This window comes from Pinus tabuliformis, chromosome 2_1, assembly GCF_031772625.1.
Source record: "Pinus tabuliformis cultivar Carrire ecotype Pingquan chromosome 2_1, CPIR1, whole genome shotgun sequence".
NCBI lineage: Eukaryota > Viridiplantae > Streptophyta > Pinopsida > Pinales > Pinaceae > Pinus > Pinus tabuliformis.
Window position 1 is genome coordinate 939,542,495 of NC_142299.1, and position 16,635 is coordinate 939,559,129.

Genomic DNA, 16,635 nt, shown 5'->3' on the forward strand with positions numbered 1-16,635 from the left:
TGGGTCCTCATCATCTTCATCAACATTTACATTATAACACTCTAGTGCACTACTTAACTGTGTTGCCCATTCTGGCTGAAGTACTCCCATTGGCTCCTGTGGTATTTTGAAGATAGCGACTTTTACTGCTTGTAGTGCATCGTCAACAGTATCCAACCAACTATCTTCAAATGTGAATGTTAACAAGAATCCTTCACGCAAGACATCCCATTCGCCCGTACCATGGTGGAGCTCCGTCTCTGTATACCAATTCATGGGTATGACATCTAAGGTATGGTAGAATAAATGTACCCATTCAGGTTGTGGCTCTTCCCCATAAACCTTGGTCCATTTTCCGAAGTGCGTGCATGGATCATCTCGTCCGTCATATTTGTCTACTAGCTGTATTTATGGTTTCCCAAATTCTAGGTGCATCATTCTTTTGCAGACGCGACAGTCCTAAAATTTCCTTGATTCGTACCCCACCATCGTGCGAGTGTTGCGCGCAGTGCCCACTTCAGTGTATCTAACCGCTGTTGTTCTAGTACTGCACTTTCAAATTTTCTCAGAAATTCATCCACCACTATTAATCCATCATATGTCAATAGTTCCCTTGCCTCTGTTGTCATTCAGCGCAATGATCTAATCATCATGTTGCAATTACATGTTCTTACTTCGTGCAACCAATTCTGCCATCACTCTATTTCTTTATCTGAATCTGAAGTGTAGGTGCTTTCACGCTACCATGAAATCCTTCCATCTGCAGTTGGATTCACCCAATCTTCTTCTTGTACAATTATCTTGTAAATACAATTGAGATCGTCATCACTATCATCATCATGCACAGGTTCAGTGTACCACGCTCCTTCTACTGGATCTAGCGGTACTACCACGCATAGTGACTTTTTCTCAAAGATCATTTTGCGCTTCTTCAGATTTATGACTACATTCATATCGGTGGTCCAGTCTATTCCTAGTAGTGCAGGATAGGGATTGTTGTCATTGACAATCTCTATCACTTCAAAATCCATCTGCATACTTGAACCTTCAAATATCGACTATTACCCCTTGCAATCTTCCCATGGGCAAAATCTTCTATTGGTTCACCATTTGTAACTCAATAGGGGACCATTGTAACATGGGTCTACCCATGCGTTCCCATGTTTTCTTTGGTAGTACATTCACATTCAAAACCAGATCCAGGATTACCAAATCCATTTCATACTCACCTATTTGTGTCATCAATCTCATTTCCCTTTCTCTGCTCAATGCATGCTTTCTAAGTTTTCATACCACGCACGGTTCTCTTGACCCCGAGCACCTAGTGATAAGTTCCTATAGTCCTTTGACTACCTTGCTACTGCACAGCAGTTTCATACATGTCTCCAGAAAGGTAGTGAGCATTAAAGGATCCATTTCTGGTTCTAGTTGATCCTTACTACCTGAAGTGGAGGCCTTCGTGAAGCTCTTCTTAGCTTCCATGAATGTCTCCTTTGCATGTTCTAAATCAAATTCAGTTTCCTTTGTAGGAGCCTTACAAACCCAAATGATTTCTTCTGGCTGCTTCCCTTTATCATCTCTCGTGATCATACTGCTCCTGAGCATCAATTTTACATTTGGGTCTTGTTCGCGCAGCTCAAACCTCATCATTTGTAAATTCTGGGTCAGAGGGGGCTAGAGTACCCCCTTTTCGCGCATCCTCGCTATTAACAAAGGGTAGTCTTCTACCTCATGATCAAACTGAGTATAATATCAACATGATATTCTTGTCGGGTTTGTACAATCATGGGCATAGTGCCCTGGTCCTCTGCAATTGTAACAAATTAGTTGTTCGCGACCCCTTCCTGGTCCCATTCCGTCTCGACCCTGCTTGCGCCCCTGAAATGCAGCGTGCGCCATTCCTGCATTTGGGTCAAGGGCTCGCATTTCGATTTGCACCCTATAGGCATGAAGTCGATCCATCATTAGTTTGTAGCCTCGGCAGGTGCGTTCGTCATGGCCTACTGACCTACAAAAATTACAAAAGAATTACTGGGACATCTACGTATACTTCTACAATAGATGATAATTGTCCATAGTGTGTTTTCCTCGTATCTGGAAGATCACGCACCTTAGGGTAGACACTGTGCCTGGCCCTTCCTGTGCCTCCGGTCTTAAGGACAACGGCCCTCCTCCTGCCAAGTAGTTCACGAACACTGGACAATGGTCCTTGTTGTTCCCTTGGCCTTTGCATTTTATGCACCATACTCCTTCGCACACCTCCGGTTGGGGTGTCCTGTCTTGTTTCAAAATTTGCATTTCTAGACACAGATTCCGCAGTTGCACGTGGATTTTTTGGACTCCCAACCTAGGGTCTTGTATAGGGGTCTCATGTAATCTCATTGCTATTTCCAATGCTTTGGCCTAGGTGGAAATTTTGTGCTATGACAGCGCCATCCTTAAGTTTGGTGTAAGTGAGGCCAGAAGCCATGCGCAATGTTGTGCATCCATTAGCGTCATATTGGCTTCACGGATTGTACTCTTTAGCCTTTGGTCCAGATCCCAGCGGGTCTCTCCTAGGAGCATCGCGATCTCATTAAACCCGATGATTGATTGTGTTTCTGATTTTGGCGTACTAGATTCCCTGTTTAGTGTGGCCTGGATCTCAGTGATCCCTATGTTCGGATGGTCATTAGAATGCTTGATATACCATGTTAATGCACGATCCTACAACATTCTCACCAGTGTAGCCTTTTTAATATTATCAGCCACGATGCCCTGTGCTTCCCATAATGCTCCTACCACGAACCAAAATTGGTTTAGATCTTCATTTCCCACTCCTCTGAATACCAGTAGTTTGATCACACTCGCCATACTGAAATGGGGTGGTGGTGGAGGTGTGGTGGGTGGAGATGGAGGTGAGGAGAGTGAGACGGGTGACGATGTGGGTGGAGGTGGTAAATCCAGAATATGCTATCTTATCAGACTAACCACACTTCTCGGAGAAACTTTCACGAGTTGTTTCTCGCTTTCCCGCGAGGGTGAAATTAAGGGACTATTTTCCAACTCTTCACTACTTTTGCTTCTATAGATCTTCCCGCTTTTTGTATTCCCAAACATTAATTTATTCGCATAACCCGCTTTTCACACAATAGCATCTTAGTCCATGTGTTCAAAGATTTAATATACTTACCTCGTGATCCCTTGAGAAAACATTGTTCCGCCTCACTGTAGCTGACGGTAGTGTCGACCGCGAACTCAATGATAAATCCTCCTATTATGCGGTCGAGCCAATGGTCCATAGCTCATGCAATCTTATCTCCTAATGCTTCTAGTCTGCGCACTAATTCCAGAGTCCACACTATTGGTTTTTTGAGCCTACACCTTCACTGGCTATCTACTAACTTTGAAATCCACTCATACAACTCAAAATGAAAGGATGCAAGGAAAATTTCATGGATTTTCATATACAAGTAGCGCTCCAACCACTGTTCCTTATATACTCGTGGATTTTTGTTTTCCTGCACCGGGAACTCGTGAATCTTCTTGTCCAACCATTCTTCAATTTCTTTCTTTGTTGTAGTCTAGTTGGTTAGGATACTCGGCTCTCACCGTATAGACCCGAGTTCAAGTCCCGACAATGGAACCATTTGCTGGCTTGTATGGGCCTGAACCGGGTTCAGAGGTGATTTACTCAAGAAAATCCCAGTACTACTGGCCCTTTTGGCAACACTCCGTGGAGCATGGACTAAGGTCTCACTCGAAGTAGTATGGGAGGGTGCTAGAACTAGGTTTCCGCACACTGGGGATGTCTGATAAGCTTTTGGGGGTCTGTGGATTGACCTTGCATTCATGTCACTACGCGCACTTGCTATCCCTTCGCAACCTGCGATGATGCTTCTGCGTAGCCCTACTCGGAGTGCAACTCGTAATATCCAAATCCCTTGCTAGGTAATCTATTATTATCTAGTTACTTAACCTGTTTAGGTAAGACTAATGATTATTACAGCATATTCAACAATCATATCAGTGCGCACAATAAGTAAAAATAGTATAAGCGTAAAGAAGGCAATGCTCAGCAAATACACAGAAATAGGAATCAACTTCTCTTTATTTTATCTTCAATCTTGATTACAGACTTGACAACGCCCTGCGCACTCAGCTGCAGGGGTCTGCGCACATAGTTGCGGACTCTACTAGGCCTCTGCGCACTCAACTATAGAGCCTCTTCCTACTACTACGACCCAATACACTTAGACTCCTACTCTAAGCTTGAACCATTTGTATTCCTCTCTCTTATTTCTTCACTATCTTTACAACTTAGAGCCTTGCTCTATTTATACAATCCCATGGCCCGTGGACCATGGGTAGGCCAACATGACTTTATGTTACATTACATTACTTTAGGGCAGACAACCCTATGACTCAACCTATACTTTGCGCTCTGCGCCCACAAATCGCAGAGTCTTACAAAATCTTTGACTAACAGTTAGGCTTTGAGCCCCAAAACATGTTTTGGGGGGATTCCATGCCGAACAAGGGTGAAGATAAATAACAAAGTCGATATTTTATGAAAATGAAGTGTTGAACAGATATTTCATAAAGATCAAAGAAAAAGAAGCAAAGAAAGTAGTTTGGCATTTCCTCCTCATCACAATCTCCATGCCATCATTGTCACGTTGTAACTTGTACAAGTGTCATCTCTTTGTGAAATGTTTCCATGTGTCATTCCATGTCATCATGTGTAACGTAATCATGTATTTTCAAGAAAATTACCAAATGTAATGTGTCGAAGTCCAAGAGTCATATGTGGAATATGAAAATTTACTTACTCTTATATGGACAAAAGAGTCGTTAGGTGAAGTTCAATAGTAATGTAGGGAATTCCAAAGGTCACTAGGATTTCAAGAGTTATTTAGAAGTCTAAGGGACATATTAGAAGTCTAAGAGTCATGAGGGTAAACCAAGAGTGAAGGGGAGATGAAAGTTCATTCCTCTTGTTATAAAAGCAACCTAATAGCTCAAGCAAAATGATTTTTGGAGGTTGATGTTTTGGTATCTAGTCTTGGCTTCTCTACTTGGCATAAGAGAGAAAACTGTTATTTGGAGAAGTAAGAAGTGACTCAACATTCCACCATTAGAGCTTGTGACTCATCATTGTAAATCTGTACTTAGATATTTCACCTAATATTGAAGGTCAATGAGCCAACACATTTTCATGCATGTATCACGAATGTTTTAGGACTATTATTGGGATGTATACAGTATATGTTGTGTTTATATGTAGTGGAGAAATTAAACTATTTTGGTGTCTTTGCTACTCATCTTGTTGAATGTGTGTTGTATTTTATTTAATTATTATTATGTGAACTATTTTTCTAATGAATATTTTCATGCTCTTGTGTCTCTCCCTTAGGTTAGTACTATTACTTCCTTCTAGGGACTCGCTCTCGTCTCCCACTCGTTAAGGTCTCCTTTTAAAAATTGCAATCGGTGTTTCACAATGCCATTCATAACCTTTGAATAATCTCTTATGTTATTCATGGAAACCAAGGTGAAAATTATAGTTATGATGGCTGGGTTGATACTCCGGATGGGGATCCTACTCCAAACGGTGTGAGGTCTAATTAGGACTTCACATCGAGGAGACCCCCTGTATGTTGGTGGTATCCAACACCATGAAGAAACTATCTGATCACATTTTCCCATAGAAAAATGTTGGAAATATGATCTCTTCCAAATATATATCTCTAAATATGTCAAAAGGAATATAGACTTCACTAGGAGCATTTTTTATTATTATTACGAAGACTAGAAATCTTATACGAATGACTAAATCCATGTAATAGAGTTTTTATTACTGGCTCTTCATCATAGTCATCATTATCATCATTTCTTTCTATATATGTCTCACATGCATATGCATCCTTGTTATGATCAAATCCTTCTTTAAAGTCTTTCTTTATTCTAAAATTCTCTACTTTATAAAGTGGACTTTTACACAATCGTTTTAATTCCTTCGTTTCTTTACAGACATGTATTCACCCAAGATCAAATATGCTTTTAAACACTAGTCATATTTTAATTCCCACAACCACTGTATTAGATTCATTTATGCCACGAGGAAGTGAAATTTGGATTCAAGATGTGTTGGAAAGTACATTGTTTAGTCCAACAACCAATGCCAATTATGGTTTTCCAAAATGTTTCCCAAATTATTGTATTTGGGGAAATGGTAGTCTTAGCAATATTAGTCTTTCTTCTAATACATAGAATTATTTCACTTTGAATATTTTCTTATTCAGCCTAGACTACTCTCGAACTACAAATTTGATAGTTTTGTCATTTCCTAATGCCTCTTTGCATTTTTTGTGTATACACTTCCTTTTGGATACATTGGTTAATCATTTTTCTATGACATTTTTTTTAAACCAAGTTTGATTGCATATTACACAGCCATAAACAAGTTCATCTTGTATTTTTTTAAATATTGTTGTTAAGCCACTATTTTGAATGTATAATCAAACATTCGTAATGATTCCTTAGTTTTATTTGAAAATATTTTATTTTATCTTGACTTTGGTCACTTCAATGGTTTTTCAATTAGAATTGTATCGATGACATCATTGTTTCTTATAGGTTTTTTTATTTGATGAAATGCCAAACATGATCTCTTGTTTCCACTGATAATATTTTTATTAAGTTCCATGGTCTCTTCATCTATGCTCATGTTTTTAAAGTTATTGGCTTTAATATCATTATGTTTTAATAGGTTTTTTCTATATGTTTCTTTTCCTTAGCCACTTCAATATTACGTAATTAGTTTTTTCTCTTTCTATTTTTTTTAAAGCTTCAGAATGAAAATGATTAATATTCATATGAAAATTTTATTGATTCGATGGTTTTCTAACTAAACTTGTTTTCACAACATCCTTATTTCTTATAGTTTTTTTGAGTTGATGCAATGGTAATCACAATCTCTTATTTGCATTGATAAGATTTGTGTTAAGTGTTATGATATTGTTGTAGTGTTTTCTTCTCAATGATGTACAGAAAGAACCCACTTAAGATCATGGATGACATACGATATCAACAATAAAAATGATTGCTAAACATTGTAGATCTCTATTTATAGAAACAAAACCTGCAAAAATTATGATCTATGCTGCAATCATAGTTAAACAGTGAAATAAAGAGTAATAACCCCAAAACATCCAATGGAAACTAGATATGTAAAGAATGTTTTTATTATAACAGCTATGAAGGGAACAAATATATGTTACCAGCCCCCCTCTATGGGATGGGTTCTTGGCTATCCTCAAATGTCTTCAGCTTCTGTAGAGTCTCTCTCCTCTATAATGCATAAAACCAACAAAAATATGGTGTGCGACAATGAAATTAATCAGAGTTACAACAATAAGTGTAACAATGAAAATAATCAAAAGTGAATAATGAATGGGAAACCCTCCTCTTTATAATGAAATATTGAGTTATCCTCAAATAACGGGAAATAATATATTATTGATCCCATTCCTCGAATTACCACTTGGAATATTTTATTATTTTTGTTTAGGAGGGAAAAAAGTATTTAAACTTTTATTTAGAAATAATAAATAAATAAATGATTTATTTATTATCTCAATGAATTAGTTAAGGAATAATAAACAAATAGGGATTTACTTAATTATTCCTAAGAGATTTAGTCAAATTTAACACAGAAGAATAATTAATTAGTGATTAATTAATTATTCTTAAAGAAAAATAATGATTTATTTGTTTATTTTTCATGATTGGGTCAAATTTGACAAGGAATAACAATAAAGCAGTGGTTAAATTAATTATTCCTAGAAGAAAATCAAATAAATAATGATTTGTTTAATTATTCTTGATGGGTTTAACTATAAATTAGTTAATAAAGGTGGTTTATTAGGTAATTTCTCACAGTGAAAGAAATTTTACTATGGTAAAATTGGATTTACATCGTGTACTTTGATCCATCTAGTAAATTAGGCTAGATTATCAATTTTTTGTTGATAACAGATTGTCCTCCAACATATGAGGGTTAGGAGAAAAATGTATGACCGAAGTACGTTCTAAAGGCACAATCACTTAGAAAACACAAGGGAGTCAAGGGGAGAGAGAGAGAGAGACCAATGAAGCTGAAGCTGAGAGAGGATAGTGACAGAAGGGGCGGGACTACTGCAAGTCTGCTTTTTTTTTTGTTCTTGTGGTACCAGACCTTAATGAGGTGGGGGAGGCATACCCGGACCCTTCAAGATAACTTAGTACAAAAATAATGTTTCGCCCAGAAACATGAAACTGATCAATAAAGTACATGTTGAATAGTAAATGACATGTTGGCATAACAGGGCCAAAAAAAATACAATGTGTCCCATATACATAATGCACCTGGTAAAAACATGAGTCATGACTGAATACAATAATATCTAAGTACATGAGATACAAATTCCCTTCCCTCAAAAAATGGGTGGGAGGGAAGTTAGAACAACTAGAGAAGCCTTGTTGAACAAGGAAGGGCTCTGCAAAACTAAATGGATCATCTAGAGGAGATGTGCATGCTATGAACACTGCAATCTGTAGGAACCAAACCCATCAACTCTATGGAATTGCATATGAGGCTATAGCATAGTAGGTTTGCATCTGGGCATGTGGGGGGCTACCTGAAGGGCCACCGCCTCATGAGATCTAAAACATCTCATGCACACCCGGGAATCACTGGTACAATCTATTGCATCACTGGACCATCAAATGTATGGATTATGAACATGAAACCACCAAGTCAAAGGGAAATAATGAGATCCTCTACTCAATCCACGGTGTTGAACAAGAATGGAAGCTGGAACCAAGATACACTACCCTCTAGGCCATTCTTTTGGAAAAAATGAGCTGATGTCGACAAAATAGGGCCAACATTAGATTAGGCAACGAGGAACCTCAACTAAAGCATGGGAGAAAATAGTAATGTGAATGATGGACTGACACTGAGGATAATGGGGAAAACAGGACTAAGGGAAAGACATACAACTTCCCCTGTCAGAGCATAAAATGCATGGTTGACCTAGCAACAACTAACTCAACTCCAAACAGGATGGGGACAGTATGATTAGAGGCCAAAATGGGTGATAGAGGATGAATGGCATGCAAATATGGATGGAATACTGTGACATGGTATGATGGGACATGAAATAGACTCCAAGAATGCAATGGTGACTCATTGCAGATGCTCTGAACAAGGGTGAGTTGATGACGCCGCCACACAGACTAGGCCTGATGGGGACCATGAAAACATGATTAAATGATGGTTATTCATGATGAAGATCGACATATGGTACAAAAAGTATTAAGAGGAGGTAGACCTCAAATTACAAGTGTTACTTTATGATGAAATTCAATTTTAAGAGGCAACAAAGTGACCCTTCTTGGAAAAAATGGTTTCCAGGTGAAGTGTCAAATTGTTATGAAACCAGCACAAGAAAAGATAGAAAAGATAGATCAACGCCTTAGAATTCAGCCTCTTCGAGGGGGAAACCTCCTTTACATTACATAAATGAACAATTCTTGGATGATACAAATGAAAGGACCTCCTTTCTATATATAGGAGTCTAAGGGGTCATAACATAATCAGAGTCGACATAACAATAATAATGTAAGGGCACAATAATAACAATAGTGGGCTTCTATGGGGCACATTAGTAACAATATGGGCACTACATGGGTACATCAATATAATAAGTGGGTTGTACTAATAACAATAAGGGGTTACACTAGTAGTATAGGGGCCTAACATGCCCCTCTCCTTCAAAAAGCGTTGTCCTCAACGCTTGAGTAGTTCTTGATGCTTCTGTATAAAATTCTTGTCCTCCCATGTGGAATCTTCAGCGGGTAAGTTCTTCCACTTGATGAGATCTGAAATTGATCGATTTCGTAGCTGTCGGGTTCTTGTTTCTATGACTGCTCCAGGTTCCAATATGATTTTTCCTTCCTTTTCAATATCTGGCAATATTGTTTGAATTGGGATCTTTTGCAACTTTTGAATAAGTGGCCATACTTCTTTGTCCTTCCATTCATCCCTTGCTTCGTTTATCCAATCTGGTTGGATAATAGAAATAGCACAAAACAATGCTTCCACATCCTCATCCTTGAAGAGTCTTCCCATTCGGTAAGGTCGCCATTTTTTAAGTGCATGTAGTATTGCCAACATTTCCTTCTCATAAATAGCTTGCTTTAGATGTAGCAGTAAAAATACCCAATCACCTACATCAAAACATTTTTCACTACGATGTTGATCTACCTGTTGTTTCATTTGATTTTGCACCGAAGTGGTGCTATCCTTTAAAAGTTGGAGAACTTGTTGTTGATGCTCGATGTGATCTTTCACTGCTTGAACCTTTTTCTTCTTGATATGTCCTTCTATCTTTAGAGTTTGAGGAGTGGTAATTTCTTCGAATCCTTTACAAGATATGGTCGAATTCATTTCTTGATGCTCAATGTGATCTTTCACTTCTTGAACATTTTTCTTCTTGATATGTCCTTCTGTCTTGCTAGTTTGAGGAGTGGTAATTCCGACCAGTGAATTACAAGATATGGTTGGATTCATTTCTTCTTTCTTGATGTGATCTTTCAATTCTTGAACCTTTTTCTTCTTGATATTTCCTTCTATCTTGAAAGTTTGAGGAGTTGTCATTCTTGCCAATAGTTTACAAGATATGTTCTGATTCATTTCTTCTTTCTTTGGGGTCAGGTCCTGGCATATATCCTCTTCTTTTGATGTTTCTTGATCCTTTTCTTCCTCCTCTTCATACTCTATGTAAAATATTTTCTTCTCATAACACTTATGACCTTTAGTGCCTTTGCTATCACAATTGTAACAAAGCCCTTTTTCTCTTTTTTCTTCCAATTGTTGTGGTGTAACCCTTGTAGGTTGTGGAAGGCTAGGAGGAACAACACGTCCATCTTTATAGTTGTGAGGGGTAGACTTCCTTGTTGCCATAATTTTACTTTCAAATATGTCACAAAGCCCTTTTACTCTTTCCAATTGTTGTGGTGTTGCTCTTTGTATCCTCATAATGTGCTATCATTTCCTCCGTGAGAATTGACCACGTAACAAGTTTTTTACGAGAACAAAGCCCTTTATACCATAAAAATTGATCCGGTTCTAAATATGAAGATGCAATACATACCTTTTGTAACAGTGGTACACCATGTAGATCAAAATATTGCTCCATCTGAAGTATCCAATTTACCGGATCCTTGCCATCAAACTTCCTCATTTTGCTTTTTCTTGATTTTAGGACCTCGAAATTGAAACGACTGTAACTATGTACTTGTGGATATTTAAGTTTTGAAATTGCTACCTGTAGTAGCCCTCTGTGTCCTCTTTCCAATGCCACTAGTCTGATCCAAATTGGATTCTCCAAAAATGAGTTATGCACAATCTCCCAAGATGACCTGATTATAGACCTTTCCAGAAGAACGAACTTGTATGAAGTGCCACGTGTCAATTTTTGACCTTTGGCTCTGAGAAAGATATACAAGAAACTACAGTCCGTCCTCTTTCTATACCTTCTTACAAAACTTCAATCTGATCCTTAGAGAGAAAGTTATGACGATTTTCCCCAGGTCACCTGTTTTGAATGTAATTCAGGAGTCTGCAAAAAGACCAAATTCCTCAGATCATATCTCCGAAAATATCATACGAAAAGCTCTGAAATTCGGAGCCAAGGTTCAACGCGATTTCTTCTCAAATGGGTTTTTTTTGCGACTTCTGAAACATCATAGAAAAAAGGTTATAGCGAAAATGCCACGATGACGTATTTGGAGCAGCGAAACCCTAGAATCCAAAGCTCTGATACCAAATGTTATGAAACCAGCTCAAGAAAAGATAGAAAAGATAGATCAACGCCTTAGAATTCAGCCTCTTCGAGGGGGAAACCTCCTTTACATTACATAAATGAACAATTCTTGGATGATACAAATGAAAAGACCTCCTTTCTATATATAGGAGTCTAAGGGGTCATAACATAATCAGAGCCGACATAACAATAATAATGTAAGGGCACAATAATAACAATAGTGGGTTTCTATGGGGCACATTAGTAACAATATGGGCACTACATGGGTACATCAATATAATAAGTGGGTTGTACTAATAACAATAAGGGGTTACACTAGTAGTATAGGGGCCTAACACAAATCATCAAAAATGGAGGAAGAACTATTATAGAGCTCGGTGAGAGGTTTCCAATGGCGCCGACAGTTTTTCCAATGGAGCTATGATCTGGTCACAATGTGCGACCAAAAAACTATGGGTTTTCCTATAAAAGGGAATTTTCTCTCCAATTTGATAGGAGGAGAAGGCCCTAAATCTAATGGAGATCATAGTAGACAAATTGACCATCGGAATTTGGATCTACAAATTTCAAGCAAGTGGCCTTACCTTTCTAAAGATGACCTTAATGCTTCTTGCAATGATGGTTCCTGGTGAAGGACTAAGGGAAGAGGAAAATGAGAATGAACTACTAGAGGAGGTCTAGAATCATCATCACCCACTAAGTCAAACATGGGGACTCTGTGTACATAGAGTATAATATTTGAAGAGATGGCATCAAACATCTACAATATGCAATGGGCATATGGCTTGCCTAGGAGAACGGTAGGACAAACTATGCAAGGAATGGGAGGATAATCGACTATATCTAGATCCAGTGGGATCTAGGCCAAGACTTATTTGAGAAGATGGCCAAGGGAAAGCCATCATGCCCCCAAGCATGGGATACTACCCAGAAGCATATGTCATGGGGGGGACTGATCTAGTATGAAAAGGTGGGAATGATGCCCCTAGTAGAAGGAGTTTGTGGAGCGCCATTTTGTTCTGAGTGCTCGAAAAAGGGATTCAAGCATCTCAACCCAACTTTGTGTGAGATCCTCCAAGGGAGATGTAGGGGCCTATGTGCCCCACAGTATGCTATGGAAGTACTCAATGTATTTAGAATTATGGGTTCCAAACACTTTTATGATACATCATGTGATTATGCATTTGATATGACAATGATGGTTCACCATTTGTTTTGTTTATGGTTATCTTCTATAGTATACATGTGATCAATGCCAATCTATAATTTTGTTTGCAATGGTATCTACATAGTGATGTTAGGTTCTAGGCACATGACTGAAAGTAATGGTTTCAAATTCACGTACCAATAACTTCACTCGTAGATATTTTCTAAATAGGACTTGGTTATGCACATGATACACACCATTCAATTGCATGACAAATAGAAATGAATCTAAAAGACCATGATGATGAAGGATGCGATGAGCGAGTGCATCGACTAACAAACCTATCACTGCATCATATTCGGCCTGATTATTGGTGGTAGATCCAATGCACACACCATTTGAAAGGACTAATGTATGCAAGGGGGTAAAAATAGCCTAGGCTGTCAAGGCTAGATTCCGGGAGAAGCGACTTGCACCGTCGCCATGACCGATATACGTTGTCGATGATGGATCCATCTGAAAGGTGAAAAAAAAATGGATGAGATGATGTGATCTACCTAAACTACATGGCAGCAATAAACACATGCAAATCAAAGGGATGTGTTGTGAGCAACATTTCTTGATGTAGAGCGCATTGGAAGAATTAATAAAGAAATGGCCTTCAAAATCATCTTAAGAAATGACCCCTTACTTAAGGGTAGGGGTAATCAGCAGTATACATAGCTTCCATGGTGTCTTCATTAGGCTGGGAGATGGGTGGACATGAAGAAGACTGACTACATGATGCGGAGGTATTACCTAGTGCATCAACCTGAGAGAGAAGGTTCACATACGCATCATCTTGAATGGTAGACAACAGACTCATAGATGGAGAGTCTACTGATATTGAGACCTTGGATTCTATTGAAAAAGGTTTGATAGAAATGTGCACAACAACCTTAGTAAGGTTTTCCAACGAGGAAGTCAAGGGTGACGACAGGTAAAGGATATGGACGATGGTCTTCGTCATCTCAACATAGGTGGGAGGGATAACAATAACGGGGCCAGAGTCTTCATGTTCTGGTTGAATAGTGGTACTAGAATCCACAGGTAAAGGAGCAAAGGCTCTACTACAAGTGGCCTTGTATTCACAAATCACCCCAAGTGTAACGTACCTCCATGACCTACCCGAAAATTTCATTGTCAGGCTCCACTAGCTTAAAAATTTGGTCTCTCATATAGTTATAATTTGACCGTATTTACTAGTACATTAATTTTAGTTATAATATGAACACTATCATTCAGAAATTCATACCAATTTTAAATAAAATTGAACAACCCAAACGTGGATCATTGAGGTGATCTTTTAATTTCCTCAATAAATCTTATATATTGGATGAATATTAAACATACTAGATTCTATTCATAAATTGGTTAAATTTCGGGTATGATCCTACATACCTTATTATCATGTGAATGGTTATTATTCTGGCAACTTTCTCTACTATTCTTAAGAATGGAATTTCATAGAGAGTTTTGCACCATACTAATACTCTTAGGCATACTCTACAAGAAGATCTCTTCAACACAATCAACAAAATAACCCTTATGCATAACAAGATTAGTCATTCGAACTTGTCAGTACCTTGATAACTTCAAGGAAGCATGAACATAGACATACCTCAATTGTTATTGTCTAGTTTCTACATGCAATAGAGGTTCCACTTTGGATGCATTCATTCCATAAGGAAAACATTAACACATATAATCCATTTATGAATGATTGTCACAGGCCACTTTCTACAATGAATTGGTTCTAAAACGATTTCCTAGAACATGCTTCAACAATTAACTTCATTCTAAAATTCAACATGCATAAGAATCTATCATTCCATAATATAGATAAACTCCACCATCATTATATCTGAGTTAATTCATTTTAATCACATATCAAGTGAGGACATAACATGAAACACCTATCATGCAAGTAAATCTCATCTGAATACATGGAAATACCATTAATAAAATGCACATACAATTCATCCCAGATTCTCAAACTAAGAAAACTATTCATAAGAAAATTTGAGCAATAACAGAGAGGAAAAGTAAGAAACCACATACAACCATTCCATGCAAATGACACCAACTAAATCTCACTTGGAGGGAGGAGCACCACCACCCAGCCATGAATCACCTCTGATTCCACCCCGAGCTAAAGATCTTGCCAAGGGTCAATTGTCCTCAATTGATCGATGTGTTATGTATTTAATACCCTATTCATGATTTAGTTACCATTAGCGCATCCCGCTTTATGGATTTTTCCATTTTCCTAGGTCTTATCTAGAAATTCTCTTCTTTATCTCCCACAACACTTTTCCACATAAAATCTTGCCTTTATCTCCCACAAAGCTTTTATGTTTGATGGATCTTTATCTCCCATCCATCCTATGGATATCCAATCCATCCAAGCTTATCTAGAATCACTTCTAGAAGCTTATCATGAAATATTCATCTCTATCTCGTTCCTCATGGGATTTGGAAAGCATCTCCTCTCTCTTGATGATACACTGTCCAGGTGATTTATTTTATTAATTTATTTAATAATACATTTGCTTTTCATATTACATATTACCTAGCTTTCCTCAGCTTAGGTGTAGAATTGTTTAACCCACAAAGGAGGGTATCAAACCTAGCTTTCCTCATCTTAGGTCTACAACCTTTAACACACAAGGGAGGATATCATACCTAGCTTTAACTTAGCTTAGGTTTACAATAATGTAGTACACAAGGGAGGGGTGTTACATACACCCCCCCTTAAATTTTACACCGTCCTCGGTGTATCACTGCATCATATCCTCATTCATAGGTAGTTGGTTTCTAAATCAACAGCTTTCATGGCTCTGCCATCTGATGAAAAATTTCCCATGTACATCTGCCACAAGGAGTGCTCCCAACATCTCTCCTTCCATAGCTACATCGGTCTCAAGGAGTGATACTAGTATCTCTCCTTCCATAGCTACCAATCACACATTTTTTCAAATCATTTATGAGAATTTATCGATGTAAATTTTAACCATGATAAATATCATAATCTGTTATTATTAAAGTAGCTATTTCTTATCATTTATTTTATCTAAAGAATGCATGTCCTCTGCTTGCATTCTTTCAAGCCTTTGTGTTCTTGTCGAACACTTGCTTCTTGCAGTCTCTCTGCATACAATACATCAGTTACCATATTTTCCACATTAATATGCATGCAATGTTATAACATATTATTACACATCACAATATATATTTTCATATACATATATTAATTGAAATTGTATGTATGCCAAACCGCAATTAACCATAGTTACTTGTACTAAAATTACTTTCCTTCTTCTAGGTAACCTCCAAGTCTGTTTACCTGGCCAGACATCCATTCAATGACTACTACATACCTGCACACAAGGTATGCTATACACACCAATACACATTTCGTTTTTAAACCTTGTAGCATATGTAGTCACATGGTCCCATATGTACTGTTGTACCTAGTCCAACCATGGTACAACTTATAATACCATCCCCATGGTATCACCTGCATGAAAAACTTTATCCACATATTTTTCCACCGTGTTAGTATCATACTAACATTCATTTTCATGGTTCATCTATGTAATTAAGAAATTTTTTATG